Here is a 16915-nt window from a genome sequence, read left to right on the forward strand (position 1 = left end):
AGCCTCAGTTTTTGAATCTGTAGAATAGACAGCATGCTAACTTTATTGCTTAGCTGAGAGAAATACTGAAAGGTCCAAACAGGTAAAGATGGTGGGGTGGTTAGTTTCGTGTGCCAACTCGGGCAGGCTATCATACTCAGTTATTCATCAAACACTAAACTAGATGTTGCTGTGAAGGTAATATGTACACGGGGCTAACATCGACAATCAGTTGATATTTAGTAGAGAAGATTACTCTTAATAACGTGGGTGGGCCTCACCAAGTCAGTTGAAAGTCTTTAGAAGCAAAAACAAAAGTTTCCTGTAGAAGAAGAAATTCTGTCTCAAGATTGCAGCTTGAGTTTCCAGCCTGCTGGCCCACCTGATAAATTTTAGACTTGCTGGTCCCCACGATTGCATTAGCCATCTCCTTGAAATAATCATATATATGATCATAAATACATATATTATCAGTCTATTTTCTAGAGAATATATATGTGTGTAAATGTATACATTTTTTTTCCTTTGGAAAACACTAAGTGATATAGATGGGAGAGTTGATTAGTTTGGAACATTATAAGATAAAGGACAGAAAAGGAACGGAGGAAGGCTGAGGGGTTGGGGGTGGGAAGGCCCAGTACCCCATCTCTCCAACTGCCTCAGTAATGAGCATAGCTGCAGTGCTTTCTGCAAGGAGAAAGGTGTCCCAGGTGGTTTGACGGTGCCACCTCCCCAGGTCCTGGCCCTGGCGGGGCGGGCACACACATTCTCAGGGGGGCTGACTGTGTAGGCAGCAGATTGGACCAAACAGGGCCCCAGGTGTGGGAAGAGGGCACGGGGGGCAGCAACACCTGGCAGCTCCTGGCATCCCGCTTTGGAGAGACGACTGGGAGCTGTCTGTGTGGGCGTTCTCCTGACTGACACTTTCCTAATTAGTACAGCCCCCTCTGCCACTGGGGCTTCTTTTATTAGTGCTTTCTTTTAAAGGTCTCCCCTAATCAGTAAGCTGTGGAATGTGCTTTCAGAAAGAAGGTTCTTTGAACCCTCAGACAGGCTCATATGTGAGAAAGGGGGAAGCCTCGTGCTATGTGTGCAGGGTCAGTGGGTCTTCTTGAAATCTTCTTACAGATCCTGCCTGTCCTTCACCAGTCCCTCCCACTCTCCCTGCACCCCTCCGCCTACCCCAGAGGCGTTTTTATGTGACAAGAATGAAACCTTATGTGGCATTTTGGACTCACATTTTATTCTCAAACAGAAACAAATTTTGCAAAAGTTTTTAGCCAACTCAGTAATGAGCTCATTTGGGACATAGTTATTCTGGTGCTCCTTCACTGTAATAATAAGAGCAGCATTGATTACCCATCATGTTGGTACACCAGCTTATGATTTAAAGCGTGCGTTCACATCCATTGTTTGCCCAGCACCTACTATATGCCAGTCATGGAGTTTGGCATCGGGGAGTCCAACATGGCTAAGATATGATTTAAATTTCAAATAAATTTCAAAAATCAAAATTGAAAGTAGGATCACGAACAATGGATGTTTAAAACATGATGCAGGAAGGAGCACTGTGGGAAGCTCTAGGAGGGGCGGACCCAATTTCCTGGCTATTTACGAAAGGTTCTTCAGAGGAAGTGGTGAATAAGCTAGGTTCTAATGGGAAAGAAAATCATATGCTTTCTTGTGATGGAGGCTGGACACATAGGAAGCTGTAGTAGAGACAGCCCTGGACTAGAGGCTGGAGGCCTGGCTTGTAGATCTCGCTCAACTGAAATCTCAGCACTTGACTTTGAAAAGTCATTTCCCTTTCTGAACCTCAGGTTCCTTATTTGTAAAGTTAGTTCAGTTTTCTTTTGTTGACACTGAAAACTTCTTTCCTGATGTAGGCAGACACCTACCAACAAGGGCCAGGGTTAGGGTGGCTCTGCTTTCCCCCGCTTTTTCCCACAAAAGCATCCCAGAAGCACGTCTCTTTCTCTCTTTCACTCTTGTGCTCCAAATAGTATAGTCTGAAACCCTAGGACCAACTGGTCTCGGATGTTCTCCACTCTGAGAACCAATGTTTCTATGAAGTTCACTAAGCAATCTGATTTTTAAAAAATGGTAACTGCTAATCGCTATTTATCGAATGCTGTTTACCAGGCTTTGTGCCAAGGGCTTTGTACAACAATCCCATGAGGTAGGTACTGTTGTCATCACTTCTTGAGAGATGAAGAAAATGACATATAAAAAGGTGGGAACTCACCCAGGGTCATGCAATGATGAGGTGGCACAGGCAAAGATTCAAGCCCAGACAGCACGGCTCCACAGCCCACAATAATAACCGTTATGCCATCCTGCTTTTTAGCAGCCCCACAAATGTGTTCCTTGACATTTGCTTGAATAGCTCAGGCTAAAGCTTAAGCTCATTTAGTCTTAAGCATATAACTGAAACATCCAACTGAGGAATTAAATGTCATCCTGTAATCTAATTGTTGTCCTCTAGAGCAAAGTTATCATAGTTTTCCTGAATCTACCTGGGCAATATTTTTCTGCTTTACTGAATTCCATTTCTTCTCGGTCCCTGCATATAACGAAGGCCATAGGAAGAAACACTGACCCCCATCTTTATAATATTTTCCATTTGGCCACCATTGACACGTTTTTCAGCTTCCCTGGGTCTAAGGAAAAGCAGCAGTAAAGTTTGTGGTGTCCTGGGATCCCACAGGGCTGGGCAGGGATGCTGCTTTCTGGAAAGTTAGAGAAGTCTGGGTAAAGGGACATGGGTAAACTCATTGAGAAGTCCCATCGTCCAGCCTCAGCTGAGACCTCACCACACATCACCAGTCTTATAGTCCTGAGCCCCACTGATTCCCTATAACAGCTGTGCAAATTCTCCCCCCACCCCCAAACTCCAGAGTCTGCCCTGTTTCCCTCAGTCTCCCCAGGACAATGCTCATCTCTCAACCTGAGGAGTGGCCCCTCTCTGTTCTGAGGCTCCTCACCTTCCCCCTCAGGAACATCTCTCAGAACTCTTCCTCATTCTCTCCTCTTGTTCTTTTCCTTTACTTTATCCTTGTGATGGAGAAGTGCCTATCTCTCTTCCCATATAGTCCTGGCCCACGCTGGCCCCCTTGGCTTCACCCGCTCTTTTTTCTTTTTTAAAGATTTTATTTATGGGGCGCCTGGGTGGCTCAGTCCGTTAAGCGGCTGCTTTCGGCTCAGGTCATGATCCTGGGGTCTTGGGATCGAGCCCCACATCCGGCTCCCTGCTCAGCGGAGAGTCTGTTTCTCCCTCTCCATCTGCCTGTCACTCTGCCTACTTGTGCTCTCTCTCTGTCAAATACATAAATAAAATCTTAAAAAAAAAAAAAGATTTTATTTATGTATTTGACAGAGAGAGAGAGAGTACAAGCAGGGGGAGCGGCAGGCAGAGGGAGAAGCAAACTCCCTGCTGAGCAGGGAGCCAGATGCAGGACTCAGTCCCAGGACCCTGGGATCATGACCTGAGCCGAAGGCAGACGCTTAACTAACTGAGCGACCCAGGTGCCCCAGCTTCACCCACTCTTGATTGTCTGCCCCCTCAGATGCCAAATCTCTTCCAACTCCACCCCCTCAACCAAAAAACATGGCAGGTCTCACCCATTTCAGACAGACCTTCCCTTTGACCCAGCCACCCATTCGAGGCACTGTGGTGCCGTATTTTACTCTACCCAAATCAGTTCTCTCTCACTATTCTTCCTTGTAGACCCCAATCACTGGTAAGTCCTCAATTGTTCTCCTCCTTGAAAGCCACTCCAAAGGCTCCAGGGCATCATGTGTAGCCCCCAGCATGAAACACCAACCTTCTCCCAGCCCACAGCTTCTGCTCTGCTCCGGCACCAATCCGCTCTCCTATCCTGCTCTTTCTGGACCTGTCTCTTCAAATATGTTTTCAAAATTAAAACTTTGTTCAGACACATATGTTTTCAGAATCCTAATATGTGCAACAAATACAAGGCAGGGTGGTCAGGTAGGTGAATGTGTATTTATGTGTGTGCTTCTCTATGAGCATTTATGTACGTGTGTGCACACGCACAAGGGCCAGTGAGTACATCCACCTGATTAAAATGGGCAGTTCAGCACCTTTTCTCTGAAAACTTCCCCTTTTCCTCAGGATTAGGTTTTCAGCAGGTATATCTTGTGATGCAGCTCTGACCCTATGGACACAGTTGATTGGTATAGAGATAGACACTTAACATCAGAAGAGCCCATTAGAACCTTCCCCTGAGCCTTAGATTCCAGTTAGGATAGGCAGCCCCCAAGATGGGCCTTAATGATCCCACCTCTATTATTCATGTCTTTCTGTAACTCCCAACCTTCAGTGTGAGCTGGATTTAGGGAGGCACTTCTAATAGATAGAATATGGCTGAAGTTATGGGATGTAACTATCTAGGTTAGGTTGCAAAAAGAATGTGGTTTCCACTATAAGAGCTCGCTCTGGGCCTCATTCTTGTTCTTTCTCTCTCTGATCACTCATGCTGAAGGAAGAAGTTACCATGTTGTGAGCAGCCCCATAAAGAGGTTTGTGTGGCTTAGCAAGGAACTGAAACTCTCAGTCCAACAGCCCATGAAGAAATGAAGCCTGCCGACAATCACATGAGTGAGTATGGAATTGGATTTTCCAAAGCCTACTAGCAGCCCTGTGAGTGAACTTGAAACAGATTCTGTGCTCCCTCCCCAGCCAATTGTATCTTCAGATGAGACCACGTACTTAGCCAACAACTGAGCTGTAGTCTCATTAGAGACCTTGAGCCAGAAATACCCAGTTAGGCTATGCCAGGATTCCTGGCACATAGGAGCTGTGAACTAATAATAATAATAGTAATAATAATAATAATAACAACAACAACTTATTGTTTTAAGTCACAAAGTGTTGAGGTAATCTGTTACATCACAGTAAATAACTAACAAAACCTTCGACCAGAAACATGTAAGCCGAGGAGCTCCAGATGACCCTGTTTTATTTACTGTGTGGTTTGGGAAACAGACACAGCCAGTCTGCAGTGAGAGAGAAGGGGAAGTAGATGTTAGAAGATTCTATGTGGCCTTCAATGCCTTGGTTCTGGCTTATTTGTGTGACCTAGTTTATCCTTGCATCCGAAAATTCTATTGCTCATTATAAAAGTCACCCTTTGTCTGCTATTTGCATTTGTAACCAAATAGAAGGGCTCTGATGGACAAATCCTATTTCCTCTGCCTCCAATACTCGTTTCTCTTTGCCACCCCAGGCACTCTCCATCCTATGGAGCCTTCCCTGACCAGATCTCCTTCTCCTCCCAGATAGCCAGGCATGTTTCTCTGTATGTTTCCTTAGCCCTCTGAGCATATTTGAAACATTTATCACAATTCTGAGACTATGTGTGTACCTGTCTGGCTTCCCAGTCTTATAATTGGAACAAGACAGAGTGAGACTGTCTCATTCATCTCTGTGTTTTCCAAAACCTTATAAACGAGTTTTTAAGCCAATAAAATAGAGCAGTATTCATGCCGAGACAGCTTTACTCCTATAAAGCGGATTTTCTAGTGATGAGGTCCTGAGGCTAGTCAGAGATTTACGGAGGAATTCAAGCAGATACACAAAAAGCTAGTACATGTTATAACTCGATATATTTTGAAAATCTGGTCCTGAAGAAATGCATATGTGCATGTGAGATCCAATAGAGAGAAGAAATAAATTTTGGGAAGGTTTTATGAAAATATCATTTGAGCTCGGCTTTGACTCATAAAAAAAGATTTTGACAGGTAAAATCTTGTTTAGGGGACAAGTAAGGTCCTCCCGCAGACAGAACAGCTTAAGCAAAGGCATTGAGACAAAAGTGCCTGGGGTATTAGAGGAATAGCAGGTAGTGCATGGACTGACGAGTTTGTGGTACATATAATAGAATATAAGGCTAGAAAGGTAGACTGAGGCCAGGTAGTGGAGGATCTTGAACTCCTTTCTCTGTTTACTCTGTGTTCTAGTGTTAGGTGGAGCTTTTCGGAGTGCAGGGACTAAGGGGTGGCATCAGGAGAGTTGGGTTTTAGAAAAAGAACTCTGTAGGACAGATTAGACAGAGGGCTGGAAGCAGATGGAGGTAGAGAGGCCAATTCAATGACAGGTCTGGCAGTCAGGTTAGTAGGAATGGAGGTAAGAGGAAGACTGAAGTGATTTGGGAAGCAAATATCCTGTGCAGTTGGAAAATGACTAGGAAGCTATGTCCTGGTATTCCCCTAAATCTGGAGTACTTAGAGTCTAGGGTGATGATTCTACCCCAGAAGGCTGCTGTAGGAGAATAATTCCTGAGCTGGTATGGAGGACAAGCCAAAGAGGCTATTATCCTTGTTCCCAGAAGTCCATTCATAGGGAGCAGTCAAATGAATCATGAAGCATGCTCCCAGTAGACTGTTATATAGGCTCTACAACATGTAAAGGGGCCAACTATGGAGGAATGAAGTGGGAGATTCATGAGATAGAGAGATCAGAAGTGGATGCTAAATTTGAAAGATTGAAGCAGGCAAGAAGTTGGAGAAACAAGGGAGAAGGTGATGTGGATTAAAGATGGACCTACATGGGTAGGTGTGTCGTGAATCAGCTGGAAACAGCACTTGTAACCATTGGGCGGTGCATGAGGGCAGATGCTCTGGCTATCTCATAGTGCAAGGGGCACACACTAAAGGCTGAAGAAGGATTCCCGTGGGAAAAATGTCCAAGGTGTATGCCTGATTTGATAAAAGGAGATAAGGGATTCAGAGATGAGCGGTTCCCATTCAGCCCTGTCCCAAGGTCTGTCCACCTTGAACCTCATACTCCAGTCATAATGAACAGCTTATATTTTTCCAAGGACACTAGACATCATGCTTCTATGCCTTTGCATATGTGGATGTTGTTGTTTGGATTGATTTTCCCTGTGTTAATGTGGAAAAACTCCAATTTATGCTTCAAAATCCACTGTAAGAAGGAAGGAAGGAAGGAAGGAAGAAGGGAGGCGGTAGGGAGGGAGGGAGGGAGAGAAGTTACCACAGAAAACCGCTCCTGCAATTCTAGTATAAAATCTGGTAGCACCCCTGGAGAGATCATCTCTATTTTCCCATTAAAAATCCTTCTAATGCACAGAAAAAGGCAAACACAAAACTGAAAAGTGAGGTGCTATTATCTTTCTAGGATTCTTTTAGCTGTATACTCAGTTACCTGGGTTACATCCTCATGAGGGAAATTCTTCCTAAAAAAAAAAAAAAAATGGGAAGAGGGTGTTATATGTAAGTGATGAATCACTAAATTCTACTCCTGAAACAAATATTACACTATATGTTAACTAACTAGAATTTAAATAAAAACTTGAAACAAAAAGAAAGGAATAAAAAAAATGGGAAGGGGCGCCTGGGTGGCTCAGTCGTTAAGGGTCTGCCTTCGGCTCAGGTCATGATCCCAGCGTCCTGGGATCGAGCCCCGCATTGGGCTCCCTGCTCCGCGGGAAGCCTGCTTCTCCCTCTCCCTCTCCCCCTGCTTGTGATCCTGCTCTCACTGTGCTCTCTCTGTCAAATAAGTAAATAAAATCTTTTAAAAAAAAAAAAAAAGGGAAGACATAATGTACCATCACCACTGGATTTTGCTAATACAACCTTGTAAGTATCATTTAATGTATTTATGAACTGGACAGAGCCTCTCACATCACACACACACAGAGTAAGTATTTTTCTGTATGAATTTACAGACAGAAATTTAAAAAGCAATGGAGCTGGGGAATGATTTTTAAGCACATGGCATAAGCAAGTGGGACAGGGGAGCAAGACAGCAGAGGTGGATTTGGGCAATTGGTGGTGGCTGATGCAATCTTTAGAAGTATATATATCACAGAGAAAGAGTGGTAAGTAGAAAGGAAAAATTAAGCTAGTTAAAACAGTGTACAATAGGGAATTGTTGGGTTGGTTGTTTTGGCTTTTATTCACACTATTGATTCAGAGTATGAGTTCATAAAGTCAGTAAGAAAATTTATCAATAAAAGGCAAATGTCATGAATCAATCCATAAGAAAAGAAGTTTAAATTGCTGAAAAACATTTGAAAAATATTTAATATTACACATAATTTTAAAACTCCAAATGAAACCATAGCATGCCAATTTTAGTTTTTGTATCGATAAAGATTTTGAAAACTGCTAATACAGTCTCATATAGTGCTGGTGATAATTTAATAAAATCCTTTCTGGAGGGCAATTTGACAATACATATCAAGTACTTAAAGGTTAACTGTAGCCTTTGATCCAATGGCTATATTACTAGGAATTTGTAATGGGACTAGAAATAGAGGGATGCATAATAATTTATGTACAATGATGTTTATCTCAGCACTATTTATGAGCAAAATTTGGAAACAACACAAATGGTCATAATAAGAAAATGATTAAATAATGAAGTATTAAAAACAAACATTTTTTATTACAAATTATAGTATTTAAATAGTATTGAATGATTGGGAAATTGTTCATACTATGGTATGAAAAAAGTGGGTTCACAGTAAATTTCTTTCGGGATTTAAAAAATATCATTTCACTGCATTCTGTCCTCCATTGTTTCTGATGAGAAATTTGTTGTCATTCAAATCATTAGTCCTCTATTTATAGTGTGTTGTCTCTTCCTCTGGCTGCTTTCAGCAACTTTATTATGATATATCTGGGCATGGAATATCTTTGAGTTTATCTAGTTGGGCTCTAGTATGCTTCTTGGTCCTCACTGAATGTGTATTTTTTTTGTCAATATTGTAAAATTTTCAATCATTATTTCTTCAAAAATTTTGTCTGCATCACTCTTCTCTCCTTTTGGGACCCTGACAATATGATTATTAAATTTTTTGGTATTGTCCCAGAGGTCCCAGAGGTCCCAGAGGCTCTGTTTATTATTTTTCTGTCTTTTTTCCTTTGTTGTTCAGATTGGACAATTTCTATTGATCTGTCTTAAAGTTCAATGAACTTTTTCCTCTGTCATATCTATTCTGCTATTGAACGCATCCAGTATATTTTTATATTTTGGTTATTGTATTTTTTAGTTCTCAAATTTCCATTTGGTTCTTTTTAATATCTTTTATTTCTCTGCTTCAGTTTTTTTTTCTTTTCTTTCCATTTATTTCAAGAGTGATGGCCCTCACTACTTGGGGCATGGTTAAAATAACCTCTTTAAAGTCTGATAAAATTCCAACATTCAAGTTAATATCTGTTGAATGTCTTTTTCCTTACAAGTCATTGAAATTTTCCTGGTCCTTCCTATGTTAAGGAATTCTGGATTGTGTCCTGGAGATATTGAGTATCGTGTTGTGAGACTCTTGGTCTTAAGTCCTCTGGAAACTGTTGAATGCTGATTTTTTTTTTTAAACAGGCAATTGATTGAGTTGGGTTCATGCCAGATGTTTCAGCTGGTGTTCTGGGATCTGCGGTTCAAATATCAATTCAGTTGTTAAACCACTGCAGTGCTGTTTTTATTTCTCCTGTGTGCCTCCTGGTGCCCAGTAGGGGGTCTGAGCAGTGCTCTCTTCTGTCCATCAGTTCGCAAAGTCTGTATGCACATGAAGTGTAAGGGTCAGCCTAGGAGTTGAGACTCACCTTTATAGGATTATTTTCCCCTAACTTCCTCTGCTATACAATGTCCCGGGAGGTTTCTAGCTCTGAGAATCCCTACTCCTTGTCTTCTGGTTAGCAAAACATGAATTACTTACCTTGCTATGTACTCCCCGGTCAAGCGGTGAGAGGATTGGGAGGGGAAAGAAAAGCAATGAGGATTCCTCCTGTGCTCTTGGCTCAGGGTTTTAGGCCTCTGTGCTATTGGCACTGCCATCATTTCTGTTACTGGCACCCTATCACTGCCACTGTGGCCACCATGGGTTTGCTTTTGGGCTGGGGAAAGAGAGGAAGAAAAACAACAAAACCAGCACCCCCACCACCACCACCACCACTAAAGGGAATTTACAAACTCCCTCTGTCCTTTAGGGGCCCAATCTCCTGCTCCTTGGGCCAAAAAGAAAGGGTTTCACTAAGAGCTCTTTCTCCTTTCACCTGGCATGCACTTCTGGCTTTGGATCTATAAAGGCATTGTCAGATCAGTAGTAATTCCAGCTTCCCAAACTGCCTGCTATTATTAACTTCTCAGAGTCCACCAGTAGATGTTGCCTGCATACTGTCTAGTATCGTTAGTTATGTTCAATGGGAAAGACAGGGAGATGTGTGCTTACTTCATCTTATGCAAAACTGGAACTCATTTCTTCAAGATTACCTTTATTCCTATATCAGCCATTATTTACATATATGTACTATGTGCTAAATTCTGAATTTATGTGGCTGAGTACTTATTTGTTTATCCCTATACCCTAGCACTAAGTTTGGCACATAATATGTGCTTTAAAAAGTTCAAATTGAATTTCTTTCCAATTTTCCTGCCTTTGTCCTTAATGAATATATGTTTTCATTTATTCTTAATACCATATCTTTAGGAAATTATTTGTTCTATCATACTGCTCTGGCTAAAACAAACCGTGGCCCAAGTGCCCAAATGCAGCCTCTCAGGCACCCCACCTTCTACCTGGGAAGAATTTAAGCAGAGGATACAACGCATCCACTCAGTGTCCTCTAGCCTTGTAGGACGGCAAAAGTACTATCAATTTACCAATATTACTGGTCTCCTCAGTGCAGAGCTTTCTCTTATGGGTAATAAAATATGGCCTTCAATGCAAAGTAGTCCAAACACTTACATAGATGGAATTTTTAAAAAGCATTCCTGAATCCCCAAACATCAAAATAAATAACTATAAATGTGAGTCATGTGTTAACTTATCCATTAGTGGAAGTTAGAATGAAGCCAAACTAATAAAATCAAAATAATACAGTCATTAAAAGAAGCAGTGAAAAGTAGCATCTTAAACAAGAGTTTTGCAAGGAAGAGGCTGGTGGAGAGACACCCAGTCCCAGAGATTTTTCCTCTCCCCGTACAGAACATTAAGGAGAACTTAGTGGAAGAATAATGGTAAAGTTAGACTTTCTGTTTTTCTTTTCCCCAGTACCCCCTCCTTCAAGCAAAGAAAATAAACAGATAAATGATACCCAACTAATGACCAACCTGTAGGCTGTTTGCGTTGAATTTGCGGATATGTTGTAAAATAAATATTAAGACCTTTGTAGCTGTTTACAAGCCTGGTGGCCAATCTTCAGGAAACTAATTATTTAAATGCTTGCATAGCAGGATGTGGCGTTTTAGGGATTTTTCCCCCCCTTTTGTGCTTCTGGCTATGATTTGTGTTGTGGAAACAAGAAGGCTTTTTATTTTATTAATATTTTTTACACCACTCTGCCTTCCCAGCAAGACACTGAATGAACCTAATGCAAGGATGCCTCATTACCAGGAGTATTAAAGAGCCCTGCAGAATTGTTACAATAGCTAATGGAGATCATACTGGAAGGCGGGTAATTATTTCTCCCTGAAAACAAAACAAAACATAAAGCCATAGGATTTTTTCCTTGGCATTTTTGAGTCAGAAGGGTCCATGGAGATATATCTAGGCTAGTTTTCTACATGGTTTTGGACCCTTACAAGACTGTGAAGGCAATAATAGGATTCTTAGGCTTTTGTCCTCTTTGATTATTATCTGCTTTAATAATTCTTTCAATTACAAAAACAATACAAGATAATTATACCAATGAGACAATGCAAAATATATGAAGAAAGGGGTTAAAATGTTTTTCAACCCATTCTCACCATAATCTCAAACTATTTTCCATATTTTTAAATAACCTCAGAGAAGCTGTGCATTTACCTATAATGAGGATGCAAAAGGTGTCTGAAATACCAAATTTCCTTGCTTTTGACTAGAATTACATCAAATTAACACAGATATACCATCTACACAGATGGGGATCCCAAGTTCTGATTGGCAGTTCTGCATGCTATTGATGAACACAAATGGGAAAACCTAATTTTTACTTAATGAATAGTTTGGCAACAAAATATGAGCCCCTGTGAGAACAATAAAAGGTATTGTTGAAGGTGAAAGGATCCAGAATTTATCATCATTTGTGGTCTGGCTTAGTTACTATGGGAGTATCTAAATCATTTACTTCCAGCCTACTTACATAGGTTCTGACTCACACTCACAACGTAACTCATCAGCTTCTCCTTCAGAAGGTGGCCCAGTCTGGGGATACAGCTGACAGAGGTAATGGGTTATTGATTTTCATATTGCCATTGAGTAATGATCATATTTGCCTGCATCCTCATTCTTGTGGCAACTATGAAAAAGTAAATTTCTGGATTTAATGGGTTCCAATAGTTATTATCAAGGTGACATTTATGCTTCTGGAGACTGTCAATTCTCAAATTATGAAATTAAGAATCATTGACTGTTAAGCTGGGAGTAGTCTTGACAGTCTTTATTTGAATTCTTCCATCTTTGGGCTCTCAGTTCAAGGCTAGCTGAGTCGAGAAATGGGAAGATCCTGCATCATTTTTTACCAGCTGCATCTGGTTCTCCATAGGTAAAAAGAAGACTATTAACATCTTTCTTATAGGGTTGGATCATTATTAAACAAAAAAAAAGACATATGAGTTTGGTAAATACCTTTCTTCCCCTGGGGGTAAGAATCCCTCACTATACCTACAGCTTTCCTATATATCTTAGACCTGTTGTGATTTGAAATTAGCAAAGAAGAAAATTCTGCATTTGCCTTTTTTCAGAGGGAGACGCCTTTACCCAAGTGAAAGCAGAATTAGAATTCTTCCATGAAATATTCACAGACATATTACACAATAAAAAGTTTTGTGAGCAAAACTTTTGGGAAATGCTGAGATAAGCCAAGTGCCATGATTCCCTTTATTTTAGGAATTCTAAGAGTCTTTGTGCAAATGGCTTTGTATCAGCAGTAGGGGTAATACTAGATGAAGTAGTTTCCATCAAACTTATCTGACTCCAGAAATGTTTTTACATCCAGGATATCTTGTTCGATTGGAAACATAAAGAAAAGCCTTTGGAAAGGATGATCATATGAAATCCATTTAGCTTGACCTTTGCTTGTTCACCTTATATGTGATTGCTCTGTACAAGCTGGGCCTTGGCTTCCTCTGCACTGATGAATATTACATACAGTACTATGTGAATCTTATATGCTGCATGAATCTGTGTAGCAACTTTCCCACAGGTGACCACCTGGCCTCTGGTTAAATACTGTCAATAATGAGGCTCGCTGCCTTTCAAGGTAGCCTCCTCCATTTTGCACATCTCTGATGGTTAGAAAGGCCTTCTTTATCTTAAATGGTCATCTCTCTGCTTGTGACTTTCGTCTATTCATCATAGTTCTGCTTACTGAGGCCATTTAGGACATAGCTAAGATACAGTGTATTGTAAATTTCTAAAGCTTCATACTCCCCCCCCCCTTTCTTTTCTGCTGCCTCAGCATCCCTGCAAACAGGCTATGAGCACTCTATCCAGGTGACCAGGTATATCAGTGTAATAAGGTTGGCCCCTTCCACAAATTCTCCTTCTTGCCCTCCCCAGCTCTGACCTAGTAACATTCAAATGCACCATTGAAACCCCTTTGCACCTTTTCTTGAGTACTCTACCTTGATGCCAATGAAGACACTTTCCCAAGGGACCTCACTCTCTCTTGGCTCCCTACCTGCCTGATTGAGCTGGCTCTCTTAGTACTCCTCTTGTGTGGCCCTTCATGGTTTATGGTAACTCTGTCTCTCTAGGACCTGTAAGTGTAACTTTGTTTTCCTGTGTTTCTCTTGTGTCTCTTGTGGACCACATCTGACTGACCATCAGGTTAAGTTTACAGAACACTCAGCCAGGTTAAGCTTACAGTTTGTTATCACAGAATAGAGCTAAGCTTACTGTCCCATGCCAGGATTGACTCCTTTGTCTCTACTGCCATTCCATTTACTCTGAGTCCTAAGCTGTTAATGCTTAAGATGCTTGAGCCATCTCTCCAAGGAAGAGATTCAATTGCCTGCTTTCCTTACTTAACAAACTGCTTGTGTGAGGCATTTTCCTAGTGTTAAAAAGAAAGAAAACCATCAGACATGGTCTTGCCCTCACAAAGGCTGAAAGTCTAGGGAGCTGACAGGTCTGCAAAGAGATAATAATAATGCAATAAGATATGACACAATGATACTTGGGGTGCTGGGGGAGCACAGAGAAGGGAGCTATGTCCACTTGGGAATATCAGAGTAGACTTCATAAAGGGGAAGTTATTTGATCTGCTTCTTGAAAGATAGGAAGGAGTTTCCCAGGTTGGGAAGGTGGGGAATGGGCATTTTTAGAAAAAGATGACATCATGTAAAACAATATGAGCTGTATTTGGGGAGCCAAGCGTTTTTGTAAGTCTGGAATGTAGGCTGCATTGGGGCACGATGATAAAAGAGGTAGGACAAAAGATACATAAGACAGTTTTTGACCTCTGTGAGCTTCTGAAAGAAATGAGAGAACAATAATTATTGGAAGGAGGGATCAAGGACATGGGAGAAGGATTAATTTTGGACATAAGCAGTGAGGTTTTGAGGAGAGTAGAAAAAGTGTGGGTAAAAAGCTATGAAGAGTAAAGAAGCCAATCTGAAAAGACTACATACTGTATTATTTCAACTATATGATATTTTGGAAAAGACAAAACTATGGAGACATTTAACGAGACGAGTGGTTGCCAGGGGTTGGGGGAGGAGACAGAAGAACAGGTGGAGCACAGAGGATTTTTAGGGCAGTGAAAATACATTACATGGTGTTATCATGAAGGATACATGTTCATCATACATTTGTGCAAACCCATACTACATACAGCACCAAGAGTAAACCCTAAAGTAATGGTGGGATTTCAAGCACCAGAAAAGCTGAAAAGTACATTAATTTTGACGATTTTATTTATTTATTTGAGAGAGAGAGAGAGAAGGTGTGCACACGCATGGGGGTGGTGACAGAGGGAGAGGGGGAGAGAGCAGGCTCCATGCCCAAAGCAGAGCCCAGTGTGAGGCTCGATCTCCCGACTATGAGATCATGACCTGAGCTGAAACCTAGAGTAGGCTGCTTAACTGACTGAGCCACCCAGGTGCCCTGAAAAGTACATTAATTTTGAGCAGAACATTTATGTTTTCACGAATAAGGCCACCTATATGAGATGTCTTCTTGATTTCTAGTGCTATCAACAAACTGGATGGACCAATGAATTCAATTAAGTAGATGGGTTTGCTTAGAACAATCAAAGATATAGCAATTCCCTCTTTTGAACGCCACCATTTCTGGGTCAAGCCTTGCTTCATAAACAGTGATGACTTGTTTTATGGACTGCACTATTCCTGGTTATCAATTAAGAACTGTTGTCTTTTTTGAACCATGTCAGTTTGGACCACAATGTCGTATCTTTCCCTACCTGAATGTCTCTCATAGAAGTTTGAGCAGTTTACATAGTCAATAATGAAGCTGGCAAATTACTGGCAACACTGGAGAAAAAGGGAGCAAATAACAAGATCAATAAGACTTAACTGAGCCACGGTATGGTGCTTTTCATTGGTTGTCAATTAAACTGTCAGACTTAATTGCTGCGGTGTTTAAAAATACATATTTCTGAGAAGTAATGACACAAATACATACACTAATAAATGTGAAGCTAGGAGTTTCCTCTTGTGGCTTCATTTTTGTTCTCCAGTTCTCAACCCCTTAACCTCTTCTATTCCTTGCAGATAAATATTGCCATCTATCATCTAAGGAGCATGTCATGCAGCCTCCAAACAGAATTGCTAGTCAGACTTTCCCGTGGGAAGGGTTTTCAGACCCTTGATCATAGTCTTGGGGTCCTCACATGGATGTCTTGACTTGACTCAAATGCCCATTAGGCATGATCACAACACTTGAGAATCTGGAGGGTTTTTGCCTTCTGTCTTCTACATATTACACCAAGAATAAGGAGAAAATAAAGTTCTGTAGAGCCTATTCAACAAACATTTGCTGAATGTCTGTTATGTGCATCCAAGATAAGGTAGGATGAGAAGTGACGATAAACCGAACCTGTTTCTACACGAGGAGCTTACAGTCCAGCAGGGAGATAAACACAAATACTCCTGACAGAGATTTAGGGTAGTGTGGAAGGATGGGGCAGAGGGGACAGAGTTAGGAGACATTTGAAAAGATAGACAGAACTGGATTATGATCCACGGTTTTAGGCTAAAAATGTATTAAACATCGGCTGTGGGTAGGCACGGCGCTAAGCCCTTTGCATGCAAAATCTCCTCTTATCTTCATGACAAGTCTATGATATGGGTATTATTATCCTCACTTAAAATGGTAAAATTAAAGCTTAGAAAGCATAGGCAGCTTTGCCAAGCTGAAAAAAAGCAAAGAATTTACGTTGAAATCCAGTTATGGCTAATTCTATAGCCCGTCCTCTTCACCGCGATGCTGTGCTACCTCCTGGGATGTGGGGGTGAGAAGAAGGAGAATGAAGATGAGGCTGACATTTCAAGGAAAAGGGATGAAAACAATTTTGGTATACTTCCCAAGATGTGAAGCACAGGTGGAGCAGCCCCCCACACTCAGTTTTTATTGCATTGGGTTAATTGGGGACCAAGCTCAGGTGGTCTAAGCTTAGTGAATGAAAAATGGATCAGTTGCCCTGAAAAACTAATGATTCTATTACTTGTAATGCAGTTGATTTGGGTAAACAGAAGGATTTTAAGAAAGTCTTTTGGTTGAAAATATGTAAGTCTGGAGAGAAATTATCTTGCTTATTCATTCATTCATAACAAAACTATATGGTAGGCCCTATTCTAATTCTTTTATGAATAAGGATTCATTTAATCCACATAACAGCCTCATGACATTAATACTATTTTCCCCCACTCTACAGATGAGAAAACTGAGGCAAAGAGAGGGTAAGTTACTTTCCCAAGGTGTCCCACCTCCTAAGGAGATTATCTGGT

At 41.2% G+C, this 16915-nt stretch overlaps 1 long non-coding RNA gene across 1 annotated transcript in view; it reads left to right on the top strand.

Annotated features, from left to right (window-relative positions):
- The first annotated feature begins 4474 nt into the window (after positions 1-4474).
- Positions 4475-16915, top strand: part of LOC144381202 (uncharacterized) — a 142407-nt gene continuing 129966 nt past the window's right edge. The window contains exon 1 of the long non-coding RNA XR_013446077.1: positions 4475-4600. This is a non-coding gene — a long non-coding RNA (uncharacterized LOC144381202). The remainder of the gene's footprint in view (positions 4601-16915) is intronic.

Source organism: Halichoerus grypus, chromosome 1 (genome assembly GCF_964656455.1).
Source record: "Halichoerus grypus chromosome 1, mHalGry1.hap1.1, whole genome shotgun sequence".
NCBI lineage: Eukaryota > Metazoa > Chordata > Mammalia > Carnivora > Phocidae > Halichoerus > Halichoerus grypus.